The 11709-nt window shown below is 46.9% G+C and overlaps 1 long non-coding RNA gene across 1 annotated transcript; it reads left to right on the top strand.

Moving 5' to 3' along the window:
* The first annotated feature begins 10383 nt into the window (after positions 1 to 10383).
* Positions 10384 to 11475, top strand: LOC136403469 (uncharacterized). The gene is made up of 2 exons (XR_010751142.1): positions 10384 to 11282; positions 11346 to 11475. It is a non-coding gene; the product is annotated as an uncharacterized lncRNA (long non-coding RNA).
* The last annotated feature ends 234 nt before the right edge of the window (positions 11476 to 11709 follow it).

Raw genomic sequence — 11709 nt, 5'->3', positions numbered from 1 at the left:
CTGTGCTTTAGTCACGTTGGCAGTCGAGGCTCATTAGCATTTATAGGCTCCGACAGTGAGAGAGTCCGTGTTCCTGGAGCCTTTCTCCTAGTCTTTCCTTCCTCAATTAGTAGCCTGATAATCCAGCTATGGGCTTGCTGCTGCCTCTGCCTGGATAGTAAGAGGCTCAAAGAGCTGGCAACTTCCCACTCTATTCCCACTCAGCACAGGGCTCTGGGTAAGGCTTAGTCAATCAGAGCTTCTAGCATAATCAGGCGGGGCTTCCGCCCATTCAAAGACTTCTGGCTCTGCCACTCTGTCCGGTAACACGGGCAGGCACCCACTCCTGGGGCGCTTGGAGGAAACGCTCACTATCTGCTTGCGCAGACCAGGATGTCAGGCCGGAAATCTTGCCCTCTGAGTGAAAACCCCGCCTACACTGAAAAGTTCCAGCGGTGGAATTGGCTCTCGCTCCGTCCCCGTGTGTGGCTTTTTCAAGGCGCTGGGGCGGCCTGAGATTCCGCTTTCAGCCCAAACAAAGGCCCCTGACTCTGCCCCTCTGTGGGATAGCATGGGCTCCCACTTCTGAGGTGCTGGGAGGAGTCTCTTGCCCACTCTCCGTGTGCCCCGACCAGGATATCAGGCCAGCCGCCTCACCCTCTGAGTGAAACCCTGCCCGCACGGAAAAGTTCCAGCGTTGGAATTGGCTCTCGCTCCCTTCCCGTGCGCGGCTCCCTCAGGGAGCTGGGGCAGCCAGAGATTCCGCTTTTGGCCCACACAAAGGCCCCCGACTCTGCCTCTCTGTGGGGAAACACGGGCGCACACTGCCGAGGCACTCGGAGGAATCTCTCGCTCACTATCTGCACGCGCAGACCAGGGTATCAGACCAGCGGCCTCACCCTCTGAGTGAAACCCCCACCAGCATGGAAAAGTTCCAGCATTGGAATTAATTCTTGCTCCCTTACCGTGCACGGCTCCCTCAGGGTGCTGGGGCGGCCTGAGATTCTGCTTTTGGCCCACACAAAGGCCTCTGACTCTGCCTCTCTGTGGGATAACACGGGCACCCACTCCCGGGGCTTTGGAAGAAAACTCTCGCCCACTATCTGTGCGCGCCGACCAGGATATCGGGTAAAATGGCTGCCCCGCTTGTCTTCCTTTGTCTGGGTTTGGCGCAAGTGTTAGCTGTATTGCCCGGGTTGTCACAGGAACAGTTTTTCCTTGGCTTGGATCTCCGTGCCACAGCCTGGTTCAGCCGTTTGTACCGCGACCTGGATCTATTTACCCTCTTTGCCCGCCTCAGTTTCTATATTCTCAGTTCCCAGTGGAATCCGCCCTGTTTAGGTTAGTGAGGAATGCGGAGCATTTCTTACTCCCTATTTCCTTTGGGGTTTGGATATATATTTAACCAATTTTTCACTTGACCATAACTTCGGGTGTATTGCAAAACATCTGGAGGTTCCAAGGATAGGTTTTTCTGTTTCTGGTTGAAGATCTTGTTGAGTTTTGGGGGAGATTTATCGGTATCGCTTCCTACCCCACCATTACTCTGACGTTATCCTTAAAAATTTTTAAAAAAGAAAATAGAATGTCAACTGTAATTGAAAAAATTTTAAAAATAAAGAATTAAAGTATAAATAAAAAATAATATGTTCGCAGTAATTTAAAAAATGTGCAAAATATTGCTGAAAGAAATGAAAGATTTAAATAGAAGGGAGATTTGTCAAAAAGATACTTTACCGGAAAATAAAGGCGGCCTCCGTCTATTATAGCTTTGTGAGGCTGTTATGTGCATGGAAGCCCATCAGACAACTGTCTAACAGTATAGTAGCTAATGTTTAGTTAGTGCTCAACCTTCCTTTATTAGGCATTATTCAAGTTTACTACAGCCATTAACTCATTAAATTTCCATTAAGTCTGTGAGGTAGGGGCTATTTTCATCTTCATTTTTACAGATGAGGGTTCTGAGGCTTAGAACATTTTCAGTAACTTTGCCAGAGTCAAAGACAGAATCAGTGGGGAGACACCATTCATCTCCTAGCAGGCTGGCTCCCCAGCCAGAGATGATGGTAAGGAAGGGAATCAGGAAACGCCGCCCCCAAAATATACCATGAGGGTGACTGGTATGTGGATTAGTTTGAGCTGAAGGCAATTGAAAATCCACGGGTGCAGGAAGAGTTCTCTGCCCTTCTTTACCTGCCTAAAAGCAGGGCAAAAACTTTCCTTTGTGAAGGGGCCCCTGTACCATGAAGTGGGAAACCACTGATCACCCAAGTTGGGGAGAGGAGTTTGCATACAGTCCTCACTACAATAACCTTGTTTACCAAGAGTTTCCCCATACAGGGTGGGGCAAGGGTAGGTTTACAGTTGCTTATATGGAAGATAATACAATAATTAATAAGTAATAACACAAGAATAAACTCCATGTTTTATGTACTCACAACTGCAAACCTCTTTTTGCACCCCCCTGAATTTCCTAGTCACTTATGATATATCATTCCTTGAAACCCAAACCCTTCTCCCTTGTTAAAATGTTATGTAAATCCTCAAGTCTAACCACTTCTTTGAGTTTCACTTCTTTTCTGTGAACTCCTCCATGCATGCAAATAAGAATAAAAATTGAGTGCCTTGTCCTGGCTGGAGAGCTTTGTTGGTTAGAGCCAGTCAGAGCACATACAGGAACAGATTGATGTTCTTGTCTCAATCCCTTCCTTCCCCTTCCTCTCTCACTGAAATCAATAAATAAACATTAAAAAAATTGAACGCCTTTTCTCTTGTTTATCCGTCTTTAGTTAGTTTAATTAAAAGGCTCCCAGGGATTGAACAGCAGAGAGCAGAGGAAAAGGTTTGTTTTATTACTGTACTAACAGGAATCCAGATCACAGAGGGACTGGGCAGGTCACATAAGCATGTGTTGCTCCAAGATTCAGACACCAGGTACCTAGGTCCCAAACCACCATGAAAGCCTGTTGTTCCTGGCCAGGTGGCTTAGTGGATAGAGCATCGACCCAGCAGGCCAAGGTCACAGGTTCAATCCCTGGTTAGGGCACATATGAGAAACAACTAATGAGTGCACAACTAAAATGGAACAACTAAGTGGAACGAGTTCGTTTCTCTTTTTCTCTTTCTCTCCCCCAAATCGATGGAAAAAAATTTTTTAAATGTACTTTGGTAGCAGAAAACAGCCACAAATGAAAGCATACATCAAACACAATTTAAAGACAAACACCAACCCCCTCCAAATAGACTTGAATTCTGTTTTCACAACCTTGCTTTCTCTTGTTACCGTGAAGCAATTTTGGCAGAAATCAAGCGGGGTTCAGCGCTGCCCCCCTAGACTTGCTTCCTCGTGAGGCCTGCTCTATCAGCCCCACACCAGGTTCATGTGGTCCCTTCTTAGGAACCTCAGGTTCTCCCGAGGTCTGCATCTTACTCTGCTTCTGTCAGCTGCCTGGCCTGGATGTCTTTTTGGATGTCTTGCTGCCCTCTGGCCCGAGGCACCACTGGGAGACCTTCCCTGAGTCCCAGACACAGTCACAGCTAATTCAAAATGTAGACAACACCTGTAAGCCATGACACAACAGTGACTGCCAGCAGGGCTGAAACTAGCAACCTCTTGGGGAAAATGGGACAGTGGCCATTCTAGACTTCCAGGCCAATGTGAGGTCATCAGACCTGCAGCAACAGATCACCTGCTCTTTTGTTTACTTATCTTTTAAACTGGGAACCTGTTAGAAGTATTTGGTCCCGGTCCAGGTTGGTTGGCTCAGTGGTACAGCATCCGCCCAGGGTATGGATGTCCTGGGTTTGATTTCTGGTCAGGGCACATAGGAGAAGCACCCATCTGCTTCTCCACCCCTCCCCCTCTCACTTCTCTCTCTCTCTCTCTTCTCCTCCTGCAGCCATGGCTCCATTGAAGCAAGTTGGCCCTGGTTGCTGAGGATGGTGCCATGGCCTCTGCCTCAGGCACTAGGAAGAGCTCAGCTGCTGAGCAATGGAGCTATGCCCCAGATGGGCAGAGCATTGCCCCCTAGTGGGCTTGCTGGGTGGACTTGGTCGGGGTGCATGCAGGAGTCTGTCTCCACCTTCCCTCCTCTCACTGAATAAAAAGAAAAAAAAGAGAAATATTTGGGCCCTTCCCTAAATTTTCTGAATCAGAGATCCTTAGGATGAAGCCTGTTAATCTCATTTAATAAACCCATCAAGGGAGGTTAATAAATGCTCAAGCAGAGCCACTAATCTAGCCCAGGTCCAGCAAACTGTGGCCTGTGGGCCAAACCCAGCCTGCCACCTGGTTTTGTACAGCTCACAAAGGATGGTTTTTACATTTTCCAGTGGTTGGGAGCAATATAAAAAAGCATGATATTTCAAGATACGTGAAAGATTATTTTAAATCAAACACTGGTATCCGCAAATGAGGTTGTGTTGGAACATGGCCACACCCATTCATTCATATATTGAAACTGGAAATATCAGCGTTTGTGCTGTCTGTCACCATTTCAGCCCCGTAACTAGAGGCAGGGATTGAACCTTTTATGGGTGCTTTATTCAGGAGGCTGGCATTCTGCAGAGATTGGGTTATGTTCCCAAAGCTGGCTCCCTGTCCTATCCCAAGCCAACCTTTTTATAAGGGGAAGGAAAGGGTAAGTGAAGAGTTTTGAAATTTCAAGGGAGAGCTAATTGGATCATAGTCAAAGTTAATTGGCTTATAGTCAGCTAAAGGCTTTGCTTGCAGACCCTGGTGGCATAAAAGTGTAACCCTTGCACATCTTGCAAAAATCATGCATGCCCACTCAGACATCCCAGCCCCTGGAACAAAATCTCTAGCTGCATTAATCATTAAGTCCATGGACTATCACCAAAGGTACTATTGCTCAGTATCAGCTTCAACTGCTTTGAACTATAATGGCAGAATGTGACAGAGACTGTGAAATCTAAACTGTTTGCTATGTGGCCCTTCGGGGAAAAAGTCTGTTGTGAAATCCACAGTATTTGGTGAGGTACGTACGACCTCTGTCAGCTGTTCCCCAAACACAAGCTGGTTACAAAGGGGAAGTTCACTCCAGACTGCACTGCACAGAATCCATTCGTGTGCCACACAGTTAAATTAGTTATGTCCTTAAAAGATGGTAAAAATGGCCTGACCTGTGGTGGCGCAGTGGATAAAGTGTCGACCTGGAAATGCTGAGGTCGCCGGTTCAAAACCCTGGGCTTGCCTGGTCAAGGCACATATGGGAGTTGATGCTTCCAGCTTCTCCCCCCTGTCTCTCTCTCTCTCTCTCTCTCTCTCTCCTCTCTAAAATGAATAAATAAAAATTAAAAAAAAAAAAAAAAGATGGTAAAAATGGCACCTGGCTTTTAAAATTTTCCAAAGGCCTATCCAGGCCCACATGCAAATGAATAAACCTGGTTTTTGTGGTCCAAGATATCTATTTTTGTTGCTAGAAATGTTGCCAGGTATGCTCAGCTGGTATTTACCTATGTCTATGTAAGGCAGATTTGGTGCAGGAGGTTGATTCTCTTGGGTTAATTAGGAACATCCATGGAAGAAGGGTAGTAGGGTAGATAGAAATCTTGAAGGTCTGAGAATTGCGAAGACTGGCTTGAGCTAGGTAGGACCCAACTATACTCAGCTTACAATGAATGAAAAGCCACACAGAGAAGCATCATTGACTGAAATGGGTGTGTACACAAGGCTTCGGGCACACGTGAGGAAACTTCATCAAATATATATAAATACCTTATCTGTCTACATCTTTCTGTATAAGGAGGAGAGTCCCAAGAAATGAGTCCAGGCAGGGAATTAGACCACGGAGGACTTTATATAATATACAGTGGTAGTGGGGATGTATCCGTGTCTAACTGAGAATCGTGGTATGGTTGTGCACAAGAATGAGTGGGCACTTGAAATCATGTCAACACAATTAATTAAAAAATAAATTAAAAACTGACCTGACTAGATAGCTCAGTTGGTTAGAATGTTGCCCCTTAGCACAGAGGTTGCTGGTTTGATTCCCGGTCAGGACACATACAGGAACAGATTGATGTTCCTGTCTCTCTTTCTCCCTTCCTCTCTTTCTAAAATCAATAAAATAAACATTAAAATTAAATTAATTAGAAACAAAAAGAATGAGATGGCACACGTCTTCAGTGGCAGGTTGTATGAGGCTGTAGGGATACAAAATGTTCTTGCTTGTAAAAAAAAATTATTGTCTACTGGGAGAACTGTTGGAATCCATGGGAGTCCAAAAGACCAGAGTAACAGGCTTTATTGAAAGGAAGAAAGGAACCCTGCCGGGCACTTCTCCAGGGGAGAAGATCATCAGTTACAGACTAGGGAGGAATTATATAGTGTTTGGGAGAACCTGAGGGGATACTGAGGCAAAAGTTCTTGTATGTCCGAAATGCTCCTCCTTGGGGGGCTTCGAGCATGTGGGTGTTGAATCAAAAGTCCTAGTATGTCCAGAGCCCCTCCTTGGGGTGGCTTGTCAGCTTTTTGGAATTCCTCAGTCTCAGGGGCAAGGGTGAGGTCTGACAGATAAGCGGAACATCAAGAGGGCAGTTTGGAATACACATATCTATCAAGAACTAAATATATAAACAAACCTTTTTAGGATTTTAAATGTTATATTAAGTTTTTAAAGTTTGTGAATTCAGGAGCAAGACACCTCAAATTTGGACCTGCAGGTTCCCAAGCATCCCCACCCCAACCTCTCAGAGACGTGGGTTCAGCAGTCCTCAGTAGACAGCACCCCATGGGATGATGGGACTCAGGAAGTCTAGGCTGCCTCGAGGGGAACACACCCTAGAGGAGGACAATGCAGTCACCTGTACCAGGGCCAGTGGACAGGAGAGTGAGTCTGTTGGGCGGATAAAATGTATTATGCTCACTCTGTTAGAGATGGCGCTGCCCACATGGAGGCTGTTGCCCAGGTGATATTAATGTGTGTCTCTGTGGGCTGTGAGCAGGCAGGATCCTTGTAGCCTGGGGCTTGGGGATGGTACAATCCCATCATGCCCCAGATAAGTGACTTTGTATTAGAAACTTCCCTATTTTGTATATTGGATTAAAGGTTAAGAATCTACACTATAAAATGGGGGCAGAACAGGAGCTTGCTCTCTTGGTTCCTGAGATTAACATTACAAGAGAGAGCAGAGAGAAGAGCAGAGAAAGGCCACGTGGGGGAGGCCAGGAGAAGCAGCCAAGATGGCCGAGTGTTGAGTGAGAAGCCAGTTTGTGCAGAGTTTGTGCAGGGAGAAGAAAGGAGATGGGGAACACAGGTGAATAAGTCTGGTGAGCTAGAAACCTTTGATTCTAGGAAACTCGGATAAGTCAGTAGCTTTGTGAGCACTGAATGAGTGGGTTTTGGAGCCCAGTGTGTGTTTTTACTTGCCCGCCGGGTGCAAGCTAGGATTAAAGATGATGGTCCACCAGTTTTTGGCTCCATTGTTTCTTTACCCACTGTCCGAATCCAGTGCGAACCTGCATGGGTCAGGCTGCTGTGATGGTAGCACTGGCTACTGGCTTTACAGAGCCTGTTCAGGATTGTGATTGAATTGAAGACTCTTGCAGGTGCTGTTTGTCAAGAGGAAGACTGGGTTCTGAGTCTGACTGAGCAGTGTAGAATTCGAAGAATTCCCTTCCCTTGCACAGTGACCTTTCTTAACTTCCCACTTCTCAATATTCACATCTCTAAAATGGGGATTATAATTGTCCCTAATTTGTAGGATTATTGTTATGTTTAAATAAAACATTTCATGGAAAGAGTTTAACACAATGGCTGGCGCTCATTGCTGTTAATTAATATTCCATATTAGGATTTGTGAGAGAGGAAGAAACTATCCTCTGTCCTCCAAGGATCTAAAAGAGATAGATCAACAAGAGGAAATAATCAGATGTGTTAGATTCAGGGAGTACTGACATGCTGGGGCTGCCAAGAGTGTACAAGGTCCCTGTGATGCTGAGAACAAAGAGTTCAGCAACATCCTGCATTGAGTCAGAGACCCTTATCAGAAGTTTATGTTTGAAATTCTCCACTGAGTAATACCCCCCCCGGTAACTGCGCACGACCTCCCTAGCCAATGACTAACAGCCACATCAGCTTCTGTATGATGGTTGCTCATCCTAGATAGCCACCCTATAAAAAGGAGCCATTTTAGAAGCTCGTGGCTACAGTGCTCCTGTCTCTTCGGAGGCGTGGGTTGCCTGCAGTCCCTGCGCAGGTTTGGGGGGCTGCAGTGCTCCAGTCTCTTCGGAGGCGTGGGTTGCCTGCAGTCCCTGCGCAGGTTTGGGGGGCTGCAGTGCTCCAGTCTCTTCGGAGGTGTGGGTTGCCTGCAGCCCCTGTGCAGGTTCAGGGGGCTGCAGTGTTCCCCTGTGTGGGTTACCTGCAGTCCCTGTGCAGGTTTGGGGGGCTGCAGTGCTCCCTTGCATGGGTTGCCTGCAGTCCCTGTGCAGGTCTGCAGTAAAACTTATAAAATTCACTTTGTGTCTGCTGTGGCCTATCTCACGAGAATGTAACAGATGGAGGCCCCAGCGAGATTGGCCGTGTAAGACCCCTCCTCACGGAGTGGGCTGCAGCAGACATTGGTAACTGGCCAGCCTCTGGCACTTGCCGTTTGAAACGGAATTTGGCTGATTTGAAACATTTGGAGTCTTGAGACTGTTTGGTAAGGAAGCTTCCTCTTTGAATATTTGGAAACAGAACTCTGGTTAGAAAAGGGTGTAGTGGAGCAGGCGGGATGCCACCTGATTTCTCCCCACCTGGTCAGTCGGGGAACGCAGGACGCTGCCTTCTCCCTTTGGTTTTGGTTTAGAAGTTTTGTTTGTTTTGTGTGCATATTTGGTTTGTTTTTCTGCTACTAGAATGGCCAACTTAAGAGCAGACTGGCCAAGCCAAGGATTGCTAGACCCATAGATAACATAGAGAGTCTAGCGTACTATCACCAGCACCCACCTGCAGGCAGGTGGCACGGTCAGTATGCAGCCAGTATAGCAGCAGAGGTAGAGAAAGAAAAGGCAGCCAGGTTGCAGCTGGCTGCAGAAGAAGCGGCAGGCTCCCCTCACAGTTTCAGGCACTTGCCCCTCCTCCTTGGGCACTGGCTCAAGGGCTGAGCCACTGCTTAGTGAGGCAAAAGATAACAGCGCTGTTAGAGGTTATCATCACCTTGCTACAGCCCCTGCCCTCCTCTTCTTTGGCTCCGGGGAATCCCCACCTCCTATCTGGAGCTAGACCCGAGGAGAAGATTTAGGGAATTACGAACCCTTCTAAACCCACTGCTTTAGGCTTCTTTAAATACAGGATACCCAGTTTTGCTCTCTTAGTCAAGCCCCTCAGTGAGATCTTCTGAGCATGGCTTTTAAGGTCTATAATGACCAAGGAAATAACAGAAAAGGCAAATAAGGCCCAAAAGAAGTCAGGAAATACCAACTTTTGGCTCCAGCGCCCTAAGGGGCTTCATAGCTTCATCAAGGCCCTGCTCCAGAGTAGAAAGAAAGGTCATTGAACTGAAGCCTGCAAGGCTTCCTGGCCCCATCAAGGGACACGTCTGTGCTGTGAAAAGAGGGACATGAGAAGGTAAGCTGCCCACTTGCTCCATAGAGGGAGGGTTCAGTCTCTTCTAGCCCTGCTCCAGCTACCTGTGACCTGACCTTGCCCAGCGTGCTGGGAATTGCCACTGAAGGCCCAAGGACATCGTTCACGAGCCTAAGGTATTTCTTCCAAGTAGCAGATAAGCTAATAACACAAGGGCCATCTACTATGCCTTGCTTGAATATTTAAGTTTTATTTATCCCTCAAAGATCTCTACTGTGGGTATTGACAGTCTCTCATCTCAATGCCCCATGCCTATTATAGGCTGGGACCTGCTGCTAATTCCAGCTAGAAGCAGTGGTCACTAGGACTTAAACTCTAACTGCAAAGTGTAGAAATGTAAAACCCTTTCCCTAGGTACTTGCAGGTTTTATAGGTTACTCAGCAAACTGTTCAAGAGGCACTTCTAGCAGTACACCACCCAAGGACTGACTCCCACCTAGACAGGTCCAGACACCATGAACCTGACCACTCCCACTACTGCCAATGTAGAAGGCATACCCGCCTGGGTCCACCGCAGCCAGCTGAAGCTTGCAGTCCCAGCAGAAACACCTTTGTGGACAGTGAAGACTGACCCTGCCAACCCTTGTAAGCTGACCCTGAGAAGGACAGCATGCCCTGCTTCAGCCACAAACCAGAAGTTAACTGGTCCACGCATGGAGACTTTGGGGAGGGAGGGAAACTAAGGTAAAGGAAAGCCAAGTAAGTCATCTTAAGGTTTGATGCACTGCTATGAGTCATACAGAAAGGGGGTATAAGTCCCTTGGCTGAGAGAGAAGCTGTAAGGTAAATGAAAATTATATATGTGCTCATAGCTACCACTATAGAATAACCTACGAATATTGGTCATGTGTCCAATAGGCTACTTATGAAAAGGACACCTCCAAAAAGCAATCTTTAAAAGAGGATTACTTAGTACTAACTTAGTCCTTGCTGAAGGTTAAGGTTTTTAGGAATTAAGAATTCTGATAAATTAGAAAGGAATTGTATGGTTTTGATAATAGAAGGTATGAGGTGTAGAGGTACTTTTGAAAAGGAATGGAAAAAGTAAGTTGTTATGAAGGCCAGTTATTTCTGGATAAGAAAGTGCATAAAAGTTGAAGGTTTGTGTAAGTTGCAGAAGGTTTGTGCAAGTTGCAGAAGGTTTGTGCAAGTTGTAAGAAGTTAGTACAGAGAAGAAAAATGCAAGGCAGAAAGAAATTAGTCCGTAAAGCTTGTAGTACTAAGGGCACACTATCAGCGTGCCAGCACATACTAGGGAGGACCCCTGACCTAATTAGCTTATAGCTACAGCTAAAGTAGAAAATTCTCATGAGCCCCAGCTTTATACCATTCTCCCCACTGATGAAGAATCAAGGATTTGATTTATGCCCAAAAGAGATGGGGAAATGTTAGACTCAGGGAGTACTGACATGCTGGGGCTGCCAAGAGTGTACAAGGTCCCTGTGATGCTGAGAACAAAGAGTTCAGCAACATCCTGCATTGAGTCAGAGACCCTTATCAGAAGTTTATGTTTGAAATTCTCCACTGAGTAATACCCCCCCCCCCCGTAACTGCGCACGACCTCCCTAGCCAATGACTAACAGCCACATCAGCTTCTGTATGATGGTTGCTCATCCTAGATAGCCACCCTATAAAAAGGAGCCATTTTAGAAGCTCGTGGCTGCAGTGCTCCTGTCTCTTCGGAGGCGTGGGTTGCCTGCAGTCCCTGCGCAGGTTTGGGGGGCTGCAGTGCTCCAGTCTCTTCGGAGGCGTGGGTTGCCTGCAGTCCCTGTGCAGGTTTAGGGGGCTGCAGTGTTCCCCTGTGTGGGTTACCTGCAGTCCCTGCGCAGGTTTGGGGGGCTGCAGTGCTCCCTTGCATGGGTTGCCTGCAGTCCCTGTGCAGGTCTGCAGTAAAACTTATAAAATTCACTTTGTGTCTGCTCTGGCCTATCTCATGAGAATGTAACAAAATGTACATTTGTATGCATGGGAACCCAGAATACCTGAGAAAGTCAGAGACTCCACATGCAGGAGAGATTCAGAGACAGAAAGGGAAAATGTATGTATAAGACATTCTGAGCTGGGCGTGAGATAATGAACCTGAGGGAGGGGAGACTTCAAAGGGTCATTGCAGGATCATAAGACCAGGTGTTTAGTAAAC

Source organism: Saccopteryx leptura, chromosome 1 (assembly GCF_036850995.1).
Source record: "Saccopteryx leptura isolate mSacLep1 chromosome 1, mSacLep1_pri_phased_curated, whole genome shotgun sequence".
In the NCBI taxonomy this organism is placed as follows: Eukaryota; Metazoa; Chordata; class Mammalia; order Chiroptera; family Emballonuridae; genus Saccopteryx; species Saccopteryx leptura.
The sequence above is the reverse complement of the archived record's forward strand: the minus strand, read 5'-3'. Positions and strand labels throughout refer to the sequence as shown.